Source organism: Rattus norvegicus, chromosome Y (genome assembly GCF_021556685.1).
Source record: "Rattus norvegicus strain SHRSP/BbbUtx chromosome Y, alternate assembly SHRSP_T2T, whole genome shotgun sequence".
Taxonomy (NCBI): domain Eukaryota; kingdom Metazoa; phylum Chordata; class Mammalia; order Rodentia; family Muridae; genus Rattus; species Rattus norvegicus.
Genome location: NC_141555.1, coordinates 34,383,534 through 34,410,801, shown reverse-complemented (window position 1 = coordinate 34,410,801; position 27,268 = coordinate 34,383,534). Strand labels below are relative to the sequence as shown.

Here is a 27,268-nt window from a genome sequence, read left to right as displayed (position 1 = left end):
TGCATGGTATGCAACATCCACAAAGTTAACTCCAGGTGGAGCTCGCACGTTAATGTGAAATGCTGAGGGCAGAATATTTTTTTTTCAGTTCAGTTTGCTTATATAGTGGATCACTTTGATGGGTTTTCATAGATTGATCCACTCCTGCAGCCTCAGGAGGTAGCCTACATGATGGCACTGAATGGCGGTTTTGATATGCCCTTGGATTTTATTTTCGAGCATTTTACCTAGTATTTTTTCCACCAATGTTGGTAAGGGAAATTCTTCTGAAATTCTTTCTTTGTTGTGTCGTTTGTGATTTATGTGTCAGGGCGACACTGGTGTCATGGAATCATTTTGGCGTTTTCCTCCTGTTTCTGTTTTTTTTGGTGTAGGTTGAGAATTCTTTGAAAACCTGGTAGGAGTCTGCACTCAAACAATCTGGCCCTTGGGCTCTTTCAGTAGGGAAACTTAATTACTGTTTGTGTCTCATTAGGTGTTGTAGAGCTATTTACAGAGTTTATCTTACCTAAATTTACCTGTGGTCAGTGCAATCAGTCTACACAATCATCCACTTTAAAGTGAGAACTAATGATTATGTGACTTTCATCATTGTACATTGATACGGCTCCCTGTTCATTTCTGAATTTGTTATTTGGATGCTCTCTCCTCCTATTACATTATCTGTCTGAGGATTTGTCTGTCGGATTGATGTTCCCAAGGAACCAGCTCTTGTTTTTTTGTTTTTTTTTTTTGTTTTTTTTTTGTTTTTTTGATCTTTGTATTCTCTTTGTTTCTGATGGATCACCCTGAGTCTGATCATTTCTTGCTGTCTCCTCCTTTAATATGTATTTGCTTCTTTTTATTTTAGAGATCTAGGGTGTGCTGGGAAGTTGCTAGTGTGGGGTCTCTCCGGTTTCTTTATAAAAGCACCCTGTGCTGCATATGCAGGTAAGTTTGGAGAAGTTGTGCCTTCATTTTCATTAAATTCTAGGAGCACTTTTTGTTTTTCATCTCTTCCGTGAACTGGTGGATCTTAAGTTGCCAGCTATTGAATTTCAATGAGTTTATACACTTTTTCTTATTGTTGAAGTCCAGTTTTAATCCATGGTGATCTGAGAAGATCCAATGGTTAGTGCAGTATTTCTGTATCCATTGTGGCTTCTTTAGAGTGGGAGAACATGTTCATTTTAGGATAAGGTTCCATGAGGTACTGAAAAGAGAGTGTGTACTTTTGTGTTTGTGTGAACTATTCTGTAGATATCAGTGAGGTCAATTTTATTGAACCCCGTGTTTGTTAAATCATTTATTTATTTATTTTTTTAATTTCTGTCTCAATGGCCTGCCTTTGGTGAGATGGGACATTGATGTCACCCACTATTAATGTGTGAGGTTCGATGTGATATTTACGCTTTAGCAATATTTCTCTCACCAATATTTCTGCTTTTTGTCTTTGGCCTATATACATCCAGAATTGAGATGTCATTTTGGTGGATTTTTCCTCTGATGCATATGAAGTATCCTTCCCCGTCTCTTTTGATTACTTTTGGTAGAAAGTCTGATTTGCTGGATGTTAGAATGGCTACACCATCTTGTTTCTTGTGTCCATTAGGTTGGAAATCTTTTCCAACCCCTTGGTCTGAGGTTGTGTCTATCTTGGTTGCTGGATTGTGTTTCTTGAGTGCAACAGAAGGATAGATCCTGATTTTAAATCCGTTGTGTTAGCCTGTGTCCTTTTACTGTTGAGTAGAGGACATTAATGCTTAAAGGTATTAATGAGATGTTGCGGGAGCAGGGTTTTTTTTTTTTTTTTTTTTTTTTTTTTTTTTTTTTTTTTGCTTGCTTGCATGTTTTTTTGGTTTTTGTGTTTTCGATTAGGATGTTTCAGTATGTATGTGAGTATTACATCTGTTCAGTAGGGTGCATGATTTTTTTTTGTTTGTATTTTTTTGTGTTTTTGGGGAGCTATTGGAGTATGCATGTGAATGTGAGATCCTTTCTGTAGGTTATGCTGTGTAATTATTAATTTCTAGGGGGAGGCAGAGATGTTTCAATTTCTGAAAATCCATCAATATAATTCACTATATAATGAAACTGAAAGAGAAAAATCACATGATAATCTCATTAGATATTTAAAAAGCTTGCAAAAATATTCCAACCCACCTTCATTTTAAAAGGGTGAGAGCAATCAGGGATACGAGTCCTATGCAGAAACATAATAGAGGCAATGGACAGCAGGCCGGTACCCAGCATCAACCTAAATGGAAAGAAATGTAAAGCAATTCCATTAAAGTCAAGGACAATGTAAGGCTGCACACTCTCCCTAATTAGTATAGTATTTGAAATTATATCTAGGGTAAAAGCATAGTTCAAATTTGGTTCTGAAATGGAGTATTGCCAAGGCCTGTGAAGGAGGAATGGCACAGAGCTTTAGAAATCCTGGGGTATGGCCCACTCTTCAGCACAGTCTCGTTGGACCTTGGTGAGTCATGAACCCCACGAGGATTTCAGGCAGAGTGGTGCTCAGTTATTGCACTCATCCTCTCTTAATCTAAGAAGTGCATGAAAATCCTCATGGAGCTTTCTACCACTCAGAGGGCAGTGCCATTGGCATTTGCAATAAGAGTGATACAGGTCTTTTAGCAATTGCCTCTGGGGTAGATCATTGCTTCTATCATTGCCCGAGGAAATGTAGAATGATTAGCGAGGACCACAACCCATTAAAAGCTTTTGGAAAAATAAAATTGTTTGTGAAGCTGGCTAAGATCTTTTCCCTACTGACTCTGATATAAAAAACAATGTATGGAACAATTTGTAGTTCGGAAAGGCTGGGATCTTTTAAGGTCAGGGATCAAGAACTATGGCGGCACAGGCTAATGGTGTGACTGTCACAAATGCTGGACTGTTGATGACTGCTTTCTGAACCAGTTTTACCCTCAGCTTCCTGATAGGATTTAATAAGGTTTGCCAATCACAGATGTGCATTCTGATCATTTAAAGCAGATATAACATTTTTATACAGATGTTTAGATTTCTGTTTCTAAAAGATTCTTACAAGTATCCTTTTAAGGATAAATAATACAATACTTTACCATTTCTCTGTGAATTCAAATTGCTTACTTATGAAGTTACGTTGACCTTGGGAGCAATTTGTTTTCTTTAGGTGTACTATATAATGTTTGTTCTAATACAGTACTGGGTATCACTTTTTTCATCACTAAGCAAGAGAAGAAAACTAGAATATGATCACATTTGTAATACAATATTCAATAAATTAAAGGTCTATAGGGAAAATACTGCCCGTTGCGAAACAGAGAAAACCTAGAAAATTGAACTGTATGTCACAGGAATAATCCTGGGAGTATAAATATTATCTAGAAGAATCACCTCCACTCCATCTTCCTAAATCTTTTCTACCCGTGACATGCCCCTGACTAACTTTCACCATTCAGAGCATGTAACCACTAATGAAGAAAAGAGAAGTATCTAACTTTATAGAGAGATGGAGTACGTAAATGTTTCCACTGTGACACAAGAGACTCTCCTGGAAAAGGCACTCTTGAAACTGGTCAATGTAAGGAAAGCTGTTCAGCATGTAGGCCATGGGCGTTCTAAGAGACATTATCATTAGGCCCTCTCTGAAAAATCTCTTGTAACCTAGAGAGCCCTAGCTACTTTTGTGAGGTCACAAGTGTTGTCCTGATAGCATCTGCCTCTCAGATATTTCTTCAGTACCCCTAGAGCTTACTAATTGGCCTTTAATTCAGAATAAACAGACATTTTTGAAGGGAGAACAAAGAGGATGAAGAAATCAGAGATGTTCAAAGAAAGCTTCCCTTCTGTTTTGGTATCAAAAAGGAAGAATTACCTGGTCCATTTGAGAGCTCAGTGAGTCCGGGGTAGGTGTTTAGTGGGTTCCCTGAAGAGACAGCCTTCATCTCAGCTTTCCACATATGGGAAAGAGGACATGGGTGCCTCTCAAAATCATCTGGACTTACCTGTTCTTATGGTTCCTGGAAGTCAGAGAGGTTATATCATTCATTTCTTTATTCCAAAAGCCAAGGGATGGAAAGGGCACAGTTGTTTTCCTGAGAGTGCATGGCCTTTATTCTTTTTGACAAGAAGAAAAGGGACTTAAAGAACACAGGAAGGACAAGTTTTATAACCCTAGCTCTGTGTAAACTCCTCCATGCTTTAGATTCCTATAGTGCAGTTTGTGCCTGACCCTGATATCTGGGATAGAGAAGAGCTTCTATTTTAAACATCATCATCTCAGTCCTTCAACTATTATTTCTATGACTGTCATTACCTGATAGTGACTCATTAGATTTCTGAGTCAATAGCTGTAACTAGCTGGTAGTTTTCTTTTCTTTTATTTCTTATATCTTTTATTTTTTACAAATTTTATTTCTTTTTTTAAAATGTATATTTATATATTTATATTTAAAATACTGTTTCCTTTTAGAATTTCCTCCCGTACGATCCCTAACAGGTCCCTCTCCACTTCTTCTATAAACCATCCCATTACTGTCCCTTCACATTCCCTTTAAATGCAAGTCAAACCAAGGGAGGACCAAGGGCTTAACCTTCCTTTGGTGCCCAACAAGGCCATCCTCTACTACAAATGCAGTTGGAGCCTTAGGTCTTTCCATTTTCCACCTTTGAATATTGGTCTCGTACCAGAAAGATCTGGTTCATTGGCATTTTTGTTCTTAAGGGTTGAAAGCCTTTTCAGCTCTTATTATCCTTTCTCAGAATCTACCAACTGGAACTCCATTTCCAGTTTACTGGTTTGCCATTGACATTCACATTTGTATTTGACATGCTCTAGCTTTGTATCTCAGGAAATATCTATATCTGTTTCCTGGCAGAATGCATTTCTTAGCTTCATCAATGTTATCCAGTTTTGGTGGTTGAATATATATATATATATATATATATATATATATATATATATATATATATATATATATATACTTTAGGTGCTTCCTACACCTATTAGGTTAGGTGGAATGATTACATGGATTCTGCACAACTAGGTCAAGAATGTAGAGTTTGCAAATGAGTATATCAAAGAGACTCCCTCCTGTACTTATGAAGGTATTGAGTTGAGGTTTCACTATTCCTCAAGTCTTTCTTCCCCCTGCCCATGCTCCTGTTTCTTATATATGACATTAAGGAAGAATCATGGCAACACATCTAAAACCTTCAAGTCTGGCCATGGGAACACAGGAAGTAGATAGTGTAGTACAGATATCAAATGTGAATAGAGAAAAGAATTGTATACTCCATGTGGTCCTTTGCTTTATTGATGTTGGTAATTTTTGAATAACATAAGGATTTGGGAATTTATAATTGAAGTAGGTACACCATATTTACACTGTTATTCTCAGTCTATAGATGGGCCCACTTTGTTTCCAAAATCATAGCAGAGAATGGAATTTGAAAACAGAATTTTTGAGTACATATTCAGGAATATTTATAATGTCCCCTATGAAGGAATGTACAATAGGAAAGTGAAATACAATATTCATTCAACGAAAGGTGTGTAGGTAAAGTACTGGCCTTTATAAAATTAAGAAAACCTAGAAAATTGAACTGTATGTCACAGGAATTGACCTGGGAATAAAAATATTATCCAGAAGAATCTCCTCCACTCCAAGTTCCTAAATAATTTCTATCCATGCCATGCCCCTGACTCATTTTCTCCATTCAGAAGTCACTAGCTTTAGAGAGATGGAGAACGAAAGTTTCCACTGTGTCACAGGAGACATACCTAAATTGGCACCCTCAAAACTGGTTAATGTAAGGAAAGCTGTTTAGAGTCAGGCCATGGCAGTTCTCAGTGACAATATCATTAGGCTCTCCCTGAAAAATCTCTTGTATCCTTGAGAGCACTAGCTTCTTCTGTGATGTAATAAGTGTTGTCCTGACTGCAAATGCCTCTCAGATATTACTTCAGTACCTATAGGTTTTACTAATTGGCCTCAAATTCAGGGGAAACAGTCATTAGGGAGGGAGAACAAAGACGATGAAGAAATCAGAGATGGGGAGAACGAAGCTGGTCTTCTGTCTTGGTATAAAAGAAGGAAGAAATACATCATCCCTGAGAAATCTCACTGAAGCCTTGGTAGGAGTGGAATATGTAAGTTGAAGAGATAGAATTGATCTGATCCTTCCACACATGGGATCAGGAGCTGGGAGCCTCTCAGAAGAATCTGGACTTCCCTGCTTCTAATGGTTCCTGGAAGTCAGAGAGTTTATATCATTAATTTCTTTCTCCCAAAAGCCAGGTGTTTGGAAGGACACTGTTCTTTTCCTTAGAGCTCATGGATTTTTGTTCTTATTGCCCAGAAGAAAATGGTCCTAAGGAAGAAGTGAAAAATAAGTATACTTTCCTCAGCTCAGAGTAAACTCCTCAATTATTTGGATACTTATAGAGCAGTAAGTGTCTGATACTGGTATTTGGGAGAGAGAAGTGCTCCAAATTTGATCTTCATCATCTCAATCTTTCCACTAGTATTATTCTGACTATAAATCCCTGACAGGAACCCTTTGGATTACTGACTCAATAGGTCTGATTAGCTGCTAATTATCTTTTGTTTTTTTTTCCTTTTTTTTTAGCAAATTTTATACCTTTTTTTTTTTGGTTCTTTTTTTCGGAGCTGGGGACCGAACCCAGGGCCATGCGCTTCCTAGGTAAGCGCTCTACCACTGATCTAAATCCCCAGCCCCGTATATACCTTTTTTAATTGGATATTTCTATATTTACATTTCAAATGTTATTTCCTTTCCCAGTTTCCTGTCCTTAATATTCCTAGCTGGTCCCCTTATCCTTATCTATAACCTTTACTGTGCTTTGACATTCCCTTTAACTAGGGAGAACCAAGGGCTTCTCCTTCCATTGATTATCAACATCGCCATACTATGCCACATATGCAGTTGGAGCCACAGGTCTGTACATAAACAGTCATGGAATATTGGTTTAATAGCAGAAAGTCCTGGTTAATTGAACTTGTTGTTCTTATGGTGGTTGAAAGCCCATTCAGCTCTTGTAATCCTTTCTCAACATCTACAAACAAGGGGTCTGTATTCAGTTCTCTGGTTTGCCACTAGCAATCACTTCTGTATTTGACATGCTCTAGCTGTGTCTCTCATGAAAGATCTAAAACCATTTATTGGCAGAATGCAATTTTATCTTCATCAATCTTATCTAGTTTTTGTGCCTGATATATATATATATATATATATATATATATATATATATATATATATGTATGTATATGTATATATACACACACATATATATATATATACATACATATATATATGAATACATACATACATATATATATATAAGTGAATACATACACACACATATATACATATATATACATATATATACATATATACATATATATACATTTATATACATACATATACATACATATACATATACATATACATATATATATATATATATATATATATATATACAATTTTGGTGGATCCTACAACTAGGAATTTTGGTTTAATATTTGGATGGATTCTGCATAACAAGGTGAAGACTATAGGATCCACAAGTGACAATTGCAAATAGACTCCCTCCTGTTTTTTATAACCTATTGAATTTGAGGTTTCATTGGACCACAAGCCATTCCTATCACTGCCCATCACTCAGAAACTGATGTGTGGCCTGAAGAAAGAATCATGGTAAAACATCCAAAACCCTCAAGCCTATCCCTGGGAACACAAGAAGGTAGATATTAGAGGACTGATATTTAATAGAACTTCAGAACCACATTCTATACTCCATGTTGTCCTTTGCTTTACTGATGTCTTGTAATTAATGGATAAAATATGGATTTGGGAGTTGATCATTAGAAGTAGGTACACAATATTTCCACTCTTATATTCACTCTATAGCTGAGCCACGTTTGATACCAAATTCATTGCAAAAAATGGAATTTGAAAAATGAAATTTTGAATACACATGCAGGAACATATATAATGTCCCCTGTAAATGAATTTACAATCAGAAAATATAAAACAATATTCACTCAATTAAAGTTCTGTAGGGAAAATACTGGCACCAGCGAAACAGGGAAAACCTAGGGAATTGAACTTTATGTCACAGGATTTGACCGGAGAATAAAATTAATCTCAAGAAGAATATCTTTCCTTCTGTGTTCCTAGATCTTTTCTACCCATGACAAGCCCCTGACTAACTTTCTTCATTCAGAGCATGTAATCACTAATAAAGCAGAGAGAAGGCTCTAGCTGTACAGAGATGTAGCATGTAAATGTTTCTACTGTGTCACAGGAGACACTACTGGAAAGTGCACAACCAAATCTGGTCAATGCAAGGAAGCTCTTGAGCAGGTAGGCTATGGCAGTTCCATCATCATTAGGCCCTCCTTGAAAATTCAATTGTGTCCTGGAGAGCCGTAGCTTCTTCTGTGATATCACAAGTTTTGTTTTGACAGCAACTACCTCCTTCCATATGTCTATGGTTTAGTAATTGGCATCTAATTCAGAGTACAGAGCGATTTGGGAGAGAGAACAAATAGGAAGAAGGGATCAGAGATGGGGATGAGGAAGCTGGCCTCTTGTCTTGGTATAAAAGTAAAGAAGAAATAAGTGGTTTTTGGAAAACACCCTGAGCAGATGGCTTTAGTTCTTTTGTTCTTCTATGGGTTAACCGAGCTCTTGGAGAAGTTGGTGAACATCCTAAAGACCTTTTGGCAGATGGTAAAGTTTCTAGATACCCCTTTTTGTATTTCAATGATCCTAGGGATTGTATGACTAAAGGTAATTGTTTTCTAGGACGAGTGCTAGAGCAAGATAGATTTTTAGGTGCTTTAAAAGACATGGAATTTTTCTGATATACTTGGACTAATGGCACAAGGTCTAAATGATTTTTTTTTCGATGTGGACTTTCCCTCAGACCTTTGGTAATATAAAAAAAAGGTTTTATATGTTTGAAGTCTAATTTGCACAATGACAAACCACTTTGAGCATGGAGAACACTTTCTGGAGCCCTAGAGAGGGGTGAAGAAATTCTCTTAAACCCTAGGGTAGACGGTGAACATGCCTTTTTTGTAGAAGGAGGAGTTACTTGAGCATCTTGGGACAATATGGAATGTCCAGCAAGTCCTTTCAAGGAATGACATCTTTGCAAAATTCCTTAATATTTTTTGGAAATTCCATGGCCCTTTGGACAGATGGAGAAGGTTAGGACTCACCTGAGGAGAAGATGTAGCTTTTGCTGTCTCTTTGGCTGCAGAAGATGGCACAAGATCCCTTTTGGCAGAAGGGGGATGTTTGAAACTATCTTCTTTAGAGGAAATTTCTCAAGACTACATCAGAAGGATCAAATCTTAACCTTTTTTTTATAGAAACTGGATGCCTGTGGTCCCCTTTGGTAGAGGGAGAATGTCGCCTCTTTATCCCCAGAGTGGACATGTTAAATAAATCTACTTAGGTATATGGGGATAGTTCTAAAACATGCTGTTCAGATGCAGTAGATCCTAAGACATCCTTCTCAGATGAGGAAGGTCTTAATGTACCGTGTATACGTGTAGAATCCTTACTGTGATATCAGAATGGAGGGTATGTATTAGAGCTACCTCTGAAAATGTGACCTCTCCCTGAGCATCATAGACATATTCTAGATATTGTTTTGTAACTGTGGACGTTCCAAGAGAATTTTTCTTCTGCTGGAGAAGTGGAAACCGACTTTCCTATAGAAGTGTCAGGTTCCCTAGCCTGCTTGAGAGGCAAAACAGGCTCTAAAGCCCCTTCAGAAGATGAGGTAAAATCCAGAGCTTTTGAGGTATTTGGCAGATGTTCTGGGTCTGCTTGTGGGTATAAAGAAGGAATGGCAATCTTTTCTGAATATTTGGAAGAGTGTGTAGCATCTTCTGTAGTTGGGGAAGATGGCTGATTTTGAGGAGATAAGGAAGTTCCTATAGCCTACTGTGGAATTTGTGGAGGTCGTATTCATTCTTTTACACTAATGGAATACAAGGAATCCCTTTCCTCAGTTGTTGAGGATGCTACAGACTCTGGTGTTCGCATTTCATGGTTCACATATGGTTGGGTCCATAACCTTCTCTACAGATGGAATCTGTCCTAGAATATCTTTTGTATATGTGTCACATCCACAAGACATTTCTAAAGATGTGGCTATGGGTAGACCTCCTTTTGTAGAAGTTTCTTGTCCCACAGTCTCTTTTTGAGATAGAGTAATACTCAGAGAATACTGCTCAGTTTTGGGAAGTTCTAGCATCTCTGATGTATATGTGGAAAATTTTGGAGCCTCTGATTTCAGTACAGAACGACTTAAAGTCCCCTGAGGAGGTAGGGGATATTTTATCTTCTCTGCACATTGTATAAATATGGAGTCTGCATGGCTCATTGACAGTGTGTTTTGATAAACTTGGCTTTTGTGGGCCTAATGGGATGTCAGGAGGGTCCCTTCAGTGGTAGAGGATATTTGAATAATTCTCTATTATATAGGGACATTTGAAGTACTGGGGGATATGATGAGGCTGCTAGAACATATTTTTTATGTGCAGAAGGCACAGGAGTTCCATCGGTGGATTCAGAAATTTCTACCACATCTTGCGTGGGTGTGGAACTCTCAAGAGCCCCTTCTGAAACTGTCAATGGTCCTTGATCTAATTGTGTACATGCAGAAAATTTTGTCTCTTCTTGGGCTGGTATGTGTGTTATGAGGTTCACTTGGGTATTTGTAACTGTATTTTGTACGCCTTGGATCATAAGTGATGATTTAAGCGCATTTTTAATAGTGGAGGACTTTGAATGTCCTCTTGGCTTAATAGGGTAGTTCTGCAATCCGCTTTGTCAGCAGAATCAGGTTTCAAACTCATTTTACCCGAAGCAGATTTCATAAGCACGTTGGTGGAGATAGGGCACATCTTTGACTGTCTTTGTGAATGGACAGAGCTCTCTGCCCTGCTTTGGCAGCTGGCAAAGGTATTAAAGTCTCTTCTGGAGAAGGGGCAGGACTTATTCCACTTGTGGAATATGAGAAATCACTGAGATTACCTTTAAGAGAAGAAGATTTCCAGCCCCCCTTTTTTTTTCTGATTGGGCCTGTTGTACCTCCCCTTAACCAGAGGCGTCTTCTCCAACAAAATTTGGAGGAGAACTGGAAAGACTGAGGACCTGTAAGATAGGGAGTGAACATTTGAAATCCTTTGGAAAGTCTGTGGGACAAGAGCTGAACACCCAGAAGAGTGTGCAATACTGAGACCTCAGCGAGGAGACCCTGCTACTTCTTCCCACATGTGCTCAGATCCCTAGCCCAAGAGGAAACTGCATAGTGCCACTGGACACATGAATATAGGAGCAGTCAATCTGCAGGAGCCCTGCAGTCCAAACTGCAGCTGAATCTGAACTTGTCCAAACAGTATTCTACACCCAAATGTCATGAGGGGTGGGGAAGTATTACACTGTCAGAGGGGCAGAAACCCATGAGAACTCTGCTCAAATTCCTGACTCAAGAAAAAAACACCTAGCTCCATCTGGGCCTCCTGTGCATAGGAACCTAGGAGCAGTAGGGTCAAGACACTTCTGGTTGCAGCCCTTATGGAAAGCTGAAAGTCAGCCCAACAAGTGAGTTCAGGCCTAAGAGAAGAGGTGATTCCAACTTTTCTGCTTGAAGCGAGCTCACTGGTTGACTCAGGACATGCAAAGGCAGAACTCCTCTGGGGTCAGGCATTTCCAGTTTCTAGCTGGCTCCTGAACCTTGCTGATTCCAGCACAAAGCTCCCTTCTCCTAGAAACTGTTGGAGAGAGAGCTGATCACCCAGGAGTGTGGGCAATACTGAGCATACAATGCACACAGACTACCACTTCTGCCCACAATTGCCCACATCTCTGGCCCAAGACAAAATTGCATAGTGACTCTGGAATAGAGGAGGAGTAATCTACTGGAGCACCATGTTCCAGACTGTGCCTGGATCGGAACTGACCTTGTCAAACAGCTCCCTGTACCCAAATCATGATGGTGGGGTAACTAGAGCCTCAGAGAAGCAGACACTCCTGGGAAATCAGAGGAGACTACTCTCTGCCCAGATTACTGACTCAAAAGGAAAACACCTTGTACCATCTGTGCCCCCTCCCCCCACAGAGGGACCTAGGAGAAGTATGGGAAGTTCCTTCTGGTTCCCGCCCACAGGGACAGCTGAAAGTAAGTGGACAGGAGCAACTACGTGCCTGAGAGCAGAATACTCTGTTCCCTTAACTGGGTAAAAGAAAACAGGAAAACAGGTCTACAGCAGCCCTGACACACGAGCCTACAGGACGGTCAAGCCACTGTCAGAAAGAGCAAGACAAGCTAATTCCAGAGACCACCTGATGGCCACAAGAAAGCACAGGAACACAAACAACAGAAACCAAGACTACTTGGGCTCAACAGAACCCAATTCTCCCATCAAAACAAACACTGGATATCTAAACACACCAGAAAAGGAAGATCTAAATTTAATTTCACATTTATCATGACGATGGAGGATGTTAAGAATAATAACTCCCTTAAGAAAATGCAGGACAATAGAAAAAACTGAAGTAAACAAATATAATGCAAGAAAGAGGGAACACAAAACTACCTTAAAGAACTACTTGAAAAACAGCATAACAGGAGAAGGAAATAAACAAAACCACCCAGGAGTTAAAAATGGAAATAGAAACAATAAAGTAAGCACAAGGAAGATAACCCTGGAAATGGAAAACCTAGGACAGAGACCAGGAGTCATAGAAGTGAGAATCACCAACAGGATAAAAGACATAGAAGACATAATCTAAGGAGCAGAAGAATCACACAACTGTCAAACATAATGTAAAACAGAAAAGACCTAGCTCAAAACATAAAGGATATCCAGGACACAATGAGAAGATCAAACCTAGTCTTAACAGGTATAGAAGAAAGTGAAGACTGTCAACATCAAGGGACAGTAATATCTTCAACAAAATTATAGAGTAAAACTTCCCTAATCTAAAGAAAGAGATGCCCATAAACATACACAAAGCCTACAGAACTCCAAATAGATTGGACCAGAAAAGGATATCCTCCCATCACATAATAGTCAAAACACCAAATGCACAAAACAAATAAAAATGTTAAAAACTGTAAGGAAAAATGTCAAGTAATATATAAAGACAAAGCTATCATAATTAAATCAGAATTCTTTCCAGATACTATGAAAGTCAGAAGATCATAGACAGATGTCATACAGACACTAAGAGAATAAAAACACCATCCCAGGGTACTGTATCCATCAAAACTCTCAATTAACAAAGACGGAGAATCCAAGATATCCCATGACAAAACGAAATTTACACAATACCTTTCTACATATCTAGTCTTACAAAGGACACTAACTGGCAAGACCGAACACAAGGATTAAAGTAAAACCATAGATAAAGCAAGAAATTAATCTTTTCACAACAACAAATAGAGAAGAGAAGCACACAAACATAAACTAACCTCCAATTATGAAAATAACAGAATGTGACCATCACTATTCCTTAATATCTCCAACATCAATAGACTCATTCCTCACTAAAAATACACAGATTGACACACAATATGTAATGAGGACCCAGCATTTTGCACTACAGGAAACACACTTCAGAGACAAAGACAGACACTACCTCAGAGTAAAAGGCTGGAAAACAATTTTCCAAGCAAATGGTCTGAAGAATATATAAAATCGACTTTCAACCAAAAGTCATCAAAAAGCATAAGGAAGGACACTTCATATTCGTCAAGGGAAAAATCCACCAAGATGAACTCAAAATCATAAATGTCTATGCTCCAATTACAAGGGCTCCTACATACACATAAGAAACCTTACTAAAGATCAAAGCACATATTGCACCGCAAAAAAAATAATAGTATAAGATTACAACACCCCATTCTCATCACTGGACAGATCACAGAATCAGAAATTAAACAGAGATATAGACAGACTAGCAGAAGGTATAAACCAAATGGACTTAACAGATATTTACAGAACATTCTATCCTAAAACAGAAAGATAAACCTTCTTCTCACAGCCTCCTGGCACTTTCTCCAACATTAATCATATAATCAGTCAAAAAGCAGGCCTCAAAGCATACAGAAAGATAGAAATAATCCAACGCATCCTATCATACCACCATGGGCTAAGGCTGTTCTTCAATACAAATTAGGAAAGAACGCCCACATATACATGGAAGTTGAACAATTTTTTTACTCAATGATAACTTGGTCAAGGAAGAAATAAAGGAAGAAATTAAAGACTTCTTAGAATTCACTGAAAATGAAGGTACAACACACCCAAACTCTTGGAACACAATGAAAGCTGTGCTAAGAGGAAAACTCATAGCTCTGAGTGCCTGCAGAAAGAAACAGGAGAGAGCATACATCAGCAGCTTGACAGCACACCTAAAAGCTCTAGAACAAAAAGAAGCAAATACATGTAGGAGTAGTAGAAGGCAGAAAATAATCAAATTCAGGGCTGTAATCAACCAAGTAGAAAAAAAGGGACCATACAAAGAATCAACAGAACCAATACCTGATTCTCTGAAAAAATCAACAGGATATATTAACCCAAAGCTAGACTAAGCAGAGGATACAGAGAGTGTGTCCAAATTAACAAAATCAAATATTAAAAAGGGAGACAGAACAGCAGAATCAGAGGAAATTAAAAAAAATTGCTGTACTACAAAAGTCTAGGTTCAAAAAACTTGAAAATCTGGAAAAAAAAAGACAATTTTCCAGACAAATACAAGATACCAAACCTAAATCAGGAAAAGATAAACCATTTAAACAACCCATAACTCCCAAAGGAATACAAGCAATCATCAAAACTCTCCCACCCAAAAAGAGTCCAGGATTAGATGGGTTTAGTGCAGAAATCCATCCAAAATTCATTGAAAAATTCATAACTATACTGTCCAAACTATTCCATAAAATTGAAACAGATGGAGTACTACCAAATTGCTTTCATGAAGTCACAATTACTCTTATAACTAAAACAAAGAAAGACTCAACAAAGAAAGATAACTCAGACCAATTTCTCTTATCAATATCAACACAAAAATACTCAATGAAATTCTTGCAAACCTATTCATACAACACATTAAACAATCATCTACTATGTTTAAGTAGGATTCATCCCAGGCTTGCAGGGATACTTTAATATACAGAAAACAAACACCATAATTCACTATATAAACTCCAAGATAAAAACCACATGATCCTTTCATTAGATGCTGAGAAAGATTTTGACAAAATTCAACATCACTTCATGAAAAAAGTCCTGGAAAGCACAGGAATTTAAGGCCCACACCTAAACATATACAGCAAATCCGTAACTAACATTAAACTAAGTGGAGAGAAACTTAAAGCAATCACACTGAAATCAGGGACTGAACAAGGGTGCCCACTCTCTCACAACTTATTCAATATAGTTCTAGACATCTTAGTCAGAGCAAGCAGACACTGAAGGAGGTCAAAGGGATATAGATTGGAAAAGAAGAAGTTAAAATAGCACTGTTTGTAGTTGATATGATTGTATACTTAGTGACCTCAAACATTCCACAAGAGAATTACTAAGCCTGATAAACATTTCAGCAAAGTGGCTGAGTATAAAAATAACTCTGCACAAAGCTAAACAAGCAGAGAAAGAAAGTAGGGATATGACACCGTTCACAATAGCCCCAAATAATATAAAATGTCTTGGGGTGACATTATCCAAGTAAGTAAAAAATATGAGCATATGAGCAGAACCTCAAGTCTCTGAAGAAAGTGAAGGAGATTTCAGAAGATGGAAAGATCTCCCATGTTCATGGACTGGCAGGATTAATACAGTAAAAATGGCCATTATATTAAACGCAACCTACATATTCATTCCAATCCCCATCAAAATTCCAATCCAATTCGTCAAAGATTTAGACAGAACATTCATTAATTCATCTGTAATAAAAAAAAACACAGAATAGCTAAAACTGTCCTCAACAATAAAAGGACTTCCATGGGAATCACTATCCCTAAACTCAAGCAGTATTACAGGGCAACAGTGATAAAAAAAAAAACAAAAAAAAACAAAACTGTATGGCGTTGTGACAGAGGCAGGCAAATAAACCAGTCGAATAGAATTGAAGACCCAGAAATGAACCCCTACAACCATGGTCACTTAATTTTTGAGAAAGAAGTCAAAACCATCCAATGGAAAAAAAGACAGCATTTTCAGCATGTGGTGCTGGTTCAACTGTGGGTCAGTATGTAAAAGATTGCAGATCAATCCATTCTTACTGCCCTGTAGAAAGCATAAGTACAACTGGATCAAGGACCTCCACTTCAAACCAGATACACTCCAACAAATAGAAGACAAAGTGTGGAAACATGTCAAACACATGGGCACTGGAGAAAATTTTCTGAACAAAACACCAAAGGCTCATGTTCTAAGATGAAGAATCAACAAATGTGATCTTAAAAAAACTGAAAAACTTCTGTAAGGTCCAGGACACTGTTGTTAGGATAAAATGGAAACCAATAGATTGGAAAAAGATCTTTACCAATCCTACAACTGATAGACAGCTTATATCCAAAATATACAAAGAACACATGAAGTGAGACTACAGGGAGACAAATAACCATTTGAAAAATGGGGTTCAAAGCAAAACAGAGAATTCACAACTGAAGAATATCAATTGGCAGAGAAATACCTAAAGAAATATTCAACAACTATAGTATAAGGGAAATGCAAATCAAAACAACCCTGATATTCCACCTCACACCAGTGAGAATGTCTAAGATCAAAAACTCAGGTGAGAGCAAATGCTGGAGAGGATGTGGAGAAAGAGGAACACTCCTCCATTGTTGGTGGGATTGCAGACTGATATAACCATTCTGGAAATCAGTGTAGAGGTTCCTCAGAAAATTGGACATTGAGTTATCTGAAGACACAGCTACACCTATCTTGCGCATATACCCAAAAGATGCCCCAATATATAACAAAGACATGAGCACCACTATGTTCATAGTAGCCTTATTTATAATAGCCAGAAGCTGAAAGAACCCAGATGATCTTCCACAGAGGAATGAATACAGGAAATATGGCACATCTAACCAATGGAATGTCATTAAGAGATACATTGAAATGCTAGCACTCTATACAACAGGGTTTTAGAGTCCCTTAGTGAGAGAATGGTCTTTTACAGCAAGGTCTTCATTATCAGACTTTGATTTAACCCATCTACCAATGAAGTGAAATTATCCCAGACATAAAATAGTGCCTCTCCAGAAACAGCTTTTATCCACAAATACGCATCTACTTCTATTTCATAATTGTCATGTTTATATGGGTTTAGGATACAAAATGTTCTGATTTATTAATGATATTTAAGTATTATTTGGGGTAATTTTGAAATTTTCAAAGGAACAAACCTATTTTATGATTGTATTCCATACTACTTGTAATTTGATCTTGAAGAATTTCATGAAAACTGAAGTATCGAAAATGTATATCTTCCCATTGAAAATTTGTAACATCAATCATGTGAAACTCCCGCTGAACCTCAGTGTATTGATTTCTCTGAAAGCATTTATAGACTCTCCTACTGCATTATTGCAACTCTACAGAAGCTTCACTCCCATAGTGGCAGTTCCAGATCAGATGTAAACAAACAATTTTCTTTGCCTTGGAAAAGATTTAAAATATTTTCATTAACTTTTTATATGAAACTAGTAAGGATTTTGAGAAAAGGGGGCAGACAGGCCCCAGAAAGTATGTTCTTAAAATTCTTTTCTTAAAATTAGACTTTTTCATGCAATATATTTGAATTATGATTACTCTACCCTCTATTCCCCCCTTCTATTCCTCTCCTATCATCTGTATCTACATCCTTCTGACTCTCAAAACAAACCATCATCTAAGGGATAAAAATAAAATGAAAGTTAATGAATTGGAGTAGAACAAAACAAGCATATAGAAAAGAGCCAAAACAAGGGTCAAGAATCAGATACAGACACGGAGACCCAGACTTCCATTCACACACTCTGGAATTCCATGGAAACATAAAACCAGGAAAAATATATACACAAAACATACAGAGAAAAAATTAATAGATAAATAAACATAAAACAAAATGAAAAAGACATTCTGAAGAAAAAGTCCTGACCCATTATGAGACAAGGATCCTCCAAAGATGATGTTCAGTTCCCTTAGTGCTTTATACGCAGTCTACCCTTAAAATTAGTTTGTGTACCCAGTGATATTCCCTTGGAGAAAACTAAGTTTTCATTTTCACATGATTATCCAATGGAGATAATTTCCAAATTAGAGATAAGGTCATATGCAGGCCTTGGGTTCTTTCAAGGGCGTATTAATAGGTAAGGAGATCTGTGAGGTGCTGTCCACTGAGCATGATACAATTGTGGCCCTCCAGAACTCAAAATACTTACATCTATCTGAACAGACCCTATATAATATTGACACTGCCTATTCAAAAGAACTAAGTGAAGTGCTGGAGAAGAGAGAATGATGTAGCCATGGGTGTCTTACTTCATGAAAAAAGATTTTAAGAGACTAAAATTTACTATGAGTTGGTGTCTCAAAGTAACACCAGAAATTACATTGTTAACGTCTCACTAACACAACTGCCTAAACAACAGCAGAGGAAGAGAGGGAATGGGGAAGAATGGAAGTTTAGTTCTCTTTCTGTTTAAATTCCTTCTTCCTCTTCTTCTTCTTCTTCTTCTTCTTCTTCTTCTTCTTCTTCTTCTTCTTCTTCTTCTTCTTCTTCTTCTCCTCCTCCTTCTTCTTCATCTTCATCTCCTTTTCCTCCGTCTCCTCCTCCTTGTCTTCCTCCTGTTCCTCCTTCTTCTTCTTCCTCTTCTGCTTCTTCCTGCTCTTCTTCCTCCTCCTCAATCTCTTCTTCTTCCTGTTCTCCTTCCTCCTCCTCTTCTCCTCCTCCTCCTCCTCCTCCTCCTCCTCCTCCTCCTCCTCCTCCTCCTCCTCCTCCTCCTCCTCCCTCCTCCTCCTCCTTCTTCTTCTTCTTCTTCTTCTTTTTCTTCTTCTTCTTCTTCTTCTTCTTTTTCTTCTTCTTCTTCTTCTTCTTCTTCTTCTCCTCCTTCTCCTCTCCCTCTGGTTTGATGTGTAGGTCCTTGATTCACTTTGACTTAGGCTTTGTACATGGTCATAAATGAGATAATTTGCATTCTTCTTCATGCTGATTTCCAGTTGAACCAGAAATATTTTTGGAAAATGCTATGTTTCTGCCTTTGAATGGTTTTTATCTACTTTTCCAAATATCAAATGATAGGTGTGTGGGTTCATTTCTGTGTCTTCACTTCTATTCCACTGGTCTATCCATCTGTGTCTTTACCAATACCATGCAGTATTTATCACTATTGCTCTGTAATACTGCTTGAGTTCAAGGGTGATGATTCCCCCAGAAGTTCTTTTCTTGTGGAGGATAGTTTAAGCTCTTCTAGTTTTTTCTTATTCTAAATAAATTTGGAAATTTCTCTTTTTATCTCTATTAAAGAAGTGAGTAGGAATTTTGATGGAGATTGCATTGAATGTGTAAAATTAAATTGATTGGCAAAATGGTCATCTTTACTATATTAATCCTGTCTATCCATGAGCATGTAAGCTCTTTCTATCTTCTGAGATAGTATTCAATTTCTTTCTTCAGATACTTGATCTTTTGTCATACAGATCATTCACTTGCTTGAATAAACTTAAACCAAGATATTTTATATTATTTGGGACTATTGTGAAGTGTGTGATTTCAATATTTTCTTTCTCAGCCTGTTTATCCATTGAGGAGAGGAAGGCTACTGGTATGTTTGAGTTAATTTTATACCCTGACACTTTGATGAAGTTATTTATCAGGTTAAGAAGTTCTCTGGTGGTACTTTTGGGTCACTTAAGTATATACTATCATATCATCTGCAAATGGTGATATTTTGATATCTTCCCTTCCAATTTGTGTCAGTTTGACCCCCTTGTGGTCTGGTTTCTCTGACTATAACATGGAGTCCTGTTTTGAATGAGTAGGGAGAGAGTGGGCAGCCTTGTCTAGTCCCTGATTTTAGTGGGATTGCTTCAAGTTTCTTTCCATTTAGTTTGATGTTAGCTACAGGTTTCCTGTATATTTCTTACACTATATTTTGATATGAGCCTTCAGTTCGTGATTTTGCCAGGACTTTTATTCACATGGGTTGTTGAATTTTGTCAAATGCTTTCTCACCATCTAATGAAATGACCTTGCGCTCCTTATCTTTGAGTTTGTTTACATGATGGATTACATTTATGAATTTTCCTATATTAAACCATCCTTCCATCCCTTGGTTCAAGTCTACTTGATCATGATGGATGATTTTTTTTGATGTGTTGTAATATTCGGATTGCAAGAATTTTATTGAGAATTTTTTCATCAATATCCCTAAGGGAAATTGGTCTGAAGTCCTCTTTCTGTGCTGAGTCTTTGTGTGGGCTAGGTATAAGAGTAATTGTGGATTCATATAAGGAATGTGGTTGTGCTCCATCTGTTTCAATTTTGTGGAAGAGTTTGGACAGTATTAGTATGAGGTTATCTTCCATTCTCATTTCCCTGCTTTCCCTATACCTAATTCCTGCAAAGGCCACTCCCTTCCCAACCTCCCCTCTCATTCAGTTTCCTCTCTCCTGCCATTCTCCTCAATATCAATTCTGCTAACTGCATTTTAAAGTCAATATTTAGGAAAAAACACTGAGAAAGTATAGGAAGTATCCCATAAGCAATTGTGGTTGATGTTTTGTCAAGATATGAACATATTTAATTTAATAGTTGTCAAAATTACTACATATACTGTTAGAAGAGACACTGTCTTCATTACCTTCAACATGAAGGAAAACCATTTATATATTCTTTTAAGTTATACAAGGGCATCTGTTAAATGAGTAACACACATCACACAACTTTATTACTTTGAAAGCTCTCTTTATTGCATATATTTACACAATGAAAAGTACAAAGGCTTAAACTCATGTGAGTGTACTTTGTTTCAAATTAACGTTTAGATATACAGGTTGATGACAACAGCCATCTCAGACTCAGAGGTGTTAAATACATAAGGGCATCATCTATTACCTTACCTTTCTTCTTTCCTTTATTCCTGATTAAGACTCATCTCATTTGCAGCCCCTGCTGTGAGAGATGGATCAGAAAATGCCTGAGAGTCCACAAACCAGAATCCATCTATAGGAAAGAAAAAAGACTACATCTACAAATAGTACACGCACTCAAAACTTGTTTGTAGATCTTAACACTTGAAATAAAATGCAAAAAGAAACCCATTTTCTAGGATATTACAATATACAGGAAATGGTACCTGTAGGAAGCATTCTCAGGGGATTTTAAACTTCTGCACCTAAGAATGAAACTGCCTCCATGAAGGTGAAGATTTTTTTCTTTGGCAAGAAAGTCAGTCTGTCTCTTGACAGTTGTGCAGTCTGTTCATCACTAGAGCAACGGTGATGCTTTATGAATGTGAATAGATAAACACATACCAGTTTTCACTTCTTCAAATAATTTCAAGAAGAACCTGAAAGAGAATATATAATGTTCCACAGATGAAATATGGGAATTTAAATTAGCCAGCATAAATATGTTGTTAAAATTTCTGCCTTTATTAATTTTGACTATTTCTGCTATGAATAATAAGATGGTTATGTAATGTCTACCAATCCCCAAAGCCTGAAACATTGTGGAAAACTGTCTTATTTCTCCCCAACTTGGTTTTTGATCACCCTACTTTTCATTGCCCATCTAAATTCTCTGTTTCTCATGTAGATCTGAGGACTATGTGAGGATGTCACTCTCATGTAGAAGACCAAGGAACTTTCTGTACTTGCATGTATTTACTCATGGGAGCATGCAAATAAATCTTTCAGTTTCAAGAACAAAATCGTGGCTGTCCAAGACCCACATGAAACAATATCTTTCTTTGTGCCATCAATGAACTTTAGCACACTGGTAACAACACAGATAACAATATAATGGAATAGTCCTGTAATAATAATAATAGTGATGATGATGATGATGATGATGATGATGATGATGATGGAAAAATCCCCTCGAGGGATCACGTTATAAGGAAAATAAATGTTGAGATGTGTTTTTTTAAGTGATATTGTATCCAGGAAAGCAATTTTCAATAGGACAGACTCCTCTCACATGAAAATCACTCAAACTGTCATGGCTTCACAGAGAGAGTTGAGAACCAGAGTGGTCTTTTAGGACAAGAGAAAGATTCGCCAACATTCTATAAAGAAAAGCAATCCAGATATTCTGTGTGAGGATGGTTAGCTTATGCATGGCTAACACACACAACATATACACAAACACACAAACGCACACACCGACACATATGTATGTACACACACACAGATACACAGAGACACACAGAAAGAGACATAGACAGTTAGACAAACAGACATTCACACAGAGAGACTGACAGTAACAGACAAACACACAGACACAGACACACATAAACAGACACAAACACACAGACACACACACATATTCAGAAGCACAGACACAGAGACGATAACCAATATACAGATACACACACAGACACAGACAGACACACACACACACAAACACACTTATGTACACACACACACACACACACACACACACACACACACACACACACACACACACACACACTCATCTCTTGTCTCCTACCTAGAGTGTCCAGGTGCATAAAACGTGTGAAAGGATGAAGTGGACCCAGGAAACAGTTAGTCAGCAGAATATTGGTCTGCGTGCAAGTGAATTTTGGTGTCTTCCAAGGATTTCAGTGTCACAGCTCTGTTAGAAGGTATTCAGGGACACGCTATGGTTGTGTGCATATAATTTACTCAGGGTCAAAAGGGCTAAACGAACCTTGGAGAGCAGGAAGGGATTTTTGTGTGCACTTACATCAGTTGCAGGCTTAAGGTACCAGGAAGTCCTCTATTGCTATATCTTTATAATCTCTGACCCAGCATCGGTCTGTTGTTCAGTGATCTCCATTTTACCTACTCAGAAATCGACTCCACTGAATGTGCCCCATACCCAACCCTGAGGTCCTACTTGCTCGATTTCAAAGGATTGCAGGTTCATGTTCTGCATTCTCTGTCAGAATAAATCCTCAGGAACGTGGCCCTCTAGACATCATGAATTAACCAGTGCTTCCATCGAGTTTCTGCATTAACCCGTATGTCCTCTATTTCTGGCCGGTTCTCTCTACACCCCGCTATCCCTCCATCTTCCCCTCTGAACTTCTGCTCCTGTCCTCAGTCGCACTCACTCACTCACAGAACCTGTTCCAGTTTTTCCTTTCAGATAGGTCGATGCTTTTCTTCTCAAGGTGCCTTCTCCTTTCCTTTGTCCTCTCTGCATTTGTGGATTGTAGATGGAATATGATTTATCTCACAGCCGATACCATTCATAGGTAAACGCCTGCCATGTTTGTGTCTCTAGGTCTCATTTCCCTCTTGGGCTGATTTTTTTTTCTAGTTTCATCTATTTTCTCTTTGGCTTCAGGATATCATGCCTCGACCACTATGATGTCATTCCCCCACCCCTATGATGTCATGCCCCACCCCCATGATGTCATGCCTTGGCCCCTTGTTAGAATGGTTGTATATATTCACCAGGTAACATTCTGAATTCTGCCCTGTCACCAGACTCCTCCAGGCACCCACCATTTACAGTTCTTCCTCCTATCCTCTCCCCTTCTACTCTTATTGAGTAGAGGACCCCTCTGGGTACACCCCGTCTCCTGGCACATAAAGTCTCTGCAGGACTAGACTCATCGTCTCCCACTAGGTCCTGAAAACGCAGCCCGGGTAGGAGAACAGGATCCACAGACAGGCGACGGGTTTACTGAACTCATGTGAGAACCATTGTGCTCCTCTACCTCTCTCAGTCCTTCCCTCAGCTCTTTAGTGAGACTCACTGAGCACTGTCTGATATCAAGCCCTGTGCCTGTGCATCTGTATCAGTCGGCTGCTCGTTGGAGCCTTGCAGAGGACAATAATGCTACACTGCCGTCTGCAAACATAAGAAAGGACCATTAATAATGTCAGTGTTTGCCGTCTGCCCATAGGATAAGTCTCACATCCGGCCACTTTTCCTTTGGCCATTTCCTCATTTCCTCTTCCATCTCTCTCCGTGTGTCTCTTATAGAGGGGGCAATTTCTGGGTCAAAATTTTGGGGATGTGTTTGGTTCCTTATCCTTCCACCTTGGGTCCTCTGTGGCTACAGAAATTGACCATTTCGGTGTCCGTATCCCCACTGTTATGAGTCTCAGCTAAAGTCACCCTCATGGACGCCAGGGTATCCTCACCCATTCCAGATTGCTGGCAAATCATAGAGATAGTACCAACCCTGGACAGTCACTGATTTCAGTTTATTCTCTTGGCGCTCTGTCCCTCTTGCTCATCTCTCCCAAGAAATGATTCTCAAACCCTATTTACCTTCCCATCCCCTCAGTCACCCAATCCTTTCCTTCCAACTGCCTCTTCTCATTACTTTGTTCCTCCTTCTGAGTGAAATTCAAACATTTTTCTTGGCCCTTTCTTATTGTTTATCCTCTTTGGTTCCATAGAACTTAGTGTGTGAATTCTGTACTTAATGGCTAATACCCTCTTTTAATGAATATATACATGTTATTTTGGGTCTCAATTACTTCATTCAGGACAATACTTTCTCACTCCATCTTCTTGACCGCAGCTTCTCAATGTCCTTATTTTTCTTTCTTTTTTTTTCTTTTTTTCAGAGCTGGGGTCCTTATTTTTCATATGTGTATAGTATTTCATAGTGTAAATGAACTAAATTATCTGTAGCCACTGTTTGGTTGAGGGGCATCTGGCTTATTTCTATTTTCTGTTCATTATGAAGAAATCCACTAGGAACATGATGGAGCACATGTACTCTCTGCATGGCAGAGGTCTTTTCAGATATAAGACCAGGTGTAGTATAGCTGGGTCTTTAGGAAGAATATTCCCCATTTTCTCACAATCCACTGGACAGATATTGATAGCATTATACAGATTTGCTCTTCCCAAGCAAATGCAATTTGTATCCTGATATTTATTTGCTTCCTCAAAGGAGGTCTCCCCCCACCAACTAGCCCTCTATCATGGACACTGGTGATCACATATGAAACTTCTTCCCATTTTAACCGGTCAGTAAATGCTAGAGCCTATTACAGATAGCCGGAGGGGAAAGTTGGTACCGAAGGTATGACAGTGGGGTTTGGTAGAGAGGCAGAAGAGGGTAAGAGGGGAAGGGAGAGGACTGAAGAAAAAGAGGAGGAAGTAATGATGGAAACAATCCATGTGGCCTGAAGAATGCACATGTAGCAGGGGTTTTATGGTTGGAGTATAAGTTATGATAACGTTGGATCTACCCAATACACGTTTATAGATTATAATTATAATAACCAAATTGTGTGTTTTCTTTATGGGTCATTGGGTTTGGAAATTCCAACAAGCTTTCCTCAACAGTATTTCTGAATCAAATTTTCTGTTAATAGAGATCACCCCTTGTAGGGGCTCTAACTATTGCTCCATAGTCCAGTAGATACAGCTGTTTCTTCCTCAGTCATGTCTCTTGTATTTTCTGTGGATATCTGTTTCTTCAGTGATCCATGCCCAGTGTTCCTTTTTCTCAAGGTTTTCAATGATCTCACCCAGAGGAGTTTCAGGTTTCTCAACTTGTTCCACTTAGTTAACTGCAGCTTCACAATGTCCTTATTGCTCATACCTGCATATTATTCCACTTTAAAAATTTTCTGATAACAGTGAACCGTCATGAGTAGGCTAAAATTTCACAAGAAAACATTAAACATTCAGTCTCTAAATCTAGATCTCCTCATCCCATTATGCTTGCTTGGCCTGAATGGCCATGGCATGAGCAGTTTTTTCTTAGGGACATCAAAGCCATTTCCTTCTCCAGTAATGGCTGCCATCCCTCTGTCACAGGTTTTTACCCTGGTTATTTTTGGTGATTGATGTGATTTAGAAATTGTAACACCATCTGCATGGTAGAAAGCCAGAGATGTTTCAGGTTGACCCTGCTTCCACAGCCAATGATGTCACATGTGCACAATGAGCAACCATATGACACCCAAACAGCAAGATGATGTCATCTTTGACTCCACATGTGACTGCAAGATTGCCTCTTCTCCTGCATGCACCTTGGCAACCATGTCATCCTGACTGCAAGATAGGAACTTTGAATCTACACCCAAAACTAAGATGGCCTCTTTAACTCTCTTAATCCTACCCGTCTGTGAGCATGGGAGGTCTTTCTGTCTTCTGCTACCTTCCTCAGTGTCTCTTTTCAGAGACTTGGAGTTCACACCAGAAATGCTTCTGATGTGCTAGGTTAGAGTTAATTTATATTTCATAATATATATATATATATATATATATATATATATATATATATATATATCCATTGTGATTGGCATGTCTTCCATAATTTCTTCTCAGCCTCTCTGTCATTTGCATGGCATATTATTTTCATTTAATTTTTCATCCATCCACTTGGCTGAAGGTGTTTTTCATATGTAGGTCATTTCTGGTAAAACTTTTGGATCACATATGTTCACTATTATATGATGTGTGAATGGTGATACACTGAGTTCTCCTTTTGCGATATCATCCCCTTGACCTCCTTTGGTTGTCTTATTGCTCTAGCTGGGAATTTAAGGACTTTACTGAAAGGATGCTGCGAGGTGTGCAGTCTGTTCTCATTCTCCAATTTAGTAGAATTGCCTTTTGCTTCCCTACCCCTTATTTAGATATTAACTGTTGGCTTGCTATATTGCATTTTATGTAATATTTTTTGTATTTATTTTAGTATTTTATTACATTAGGTATGTGCCTGACATCCCTGGTCTCCCTGAGACCTTAAATATGGAACGACGATGGATTTTGTCAAAAGCATTTTCAGCATTTAAGAGATAGTCTTGCATTTTTTCCTTCTTTCTTTAATTCTGCTCCTTCACACCATTGAGTAATAGTGAATATTAATAAATCATATTAAATATGTTAATAATTAATATATTATTTTTGATATATTAATGTAATATATCAGTTACATTATTATATCAATATATATTAATTTAATATAGTAAAAAATATATTAATATTAATTATATTTACCTTATTAATATAATAATTTAATGTATAAATACATGTTAATATTAACATAGTATATTAA

The 27,268-nt window shown here is 38.0% G+C and overlaps 1 long non-coding RNA gene across 2 annotated transcripts in view; it reads left to right on the top strand.

Moving 5' to 3' along the window:
* Nucleotides 1–3,666: 3,666 nt before the first annotated feature.
* Nucleotides 3,667–27,268, top strand: part of LOC134484611 (uncharacterized) — a 41,672-nt gene continuing 18,070 nt past the window's right edge. The window contains 1 exon segment of one of the 2 annotated variants that reach the window (NR_190880.1): nt 3,667–3,878. This is a non-coding gene — a long non-coding RNA (uncharacterized LOC134484611). 2 annotated transcript variants of the gene reach the window in all.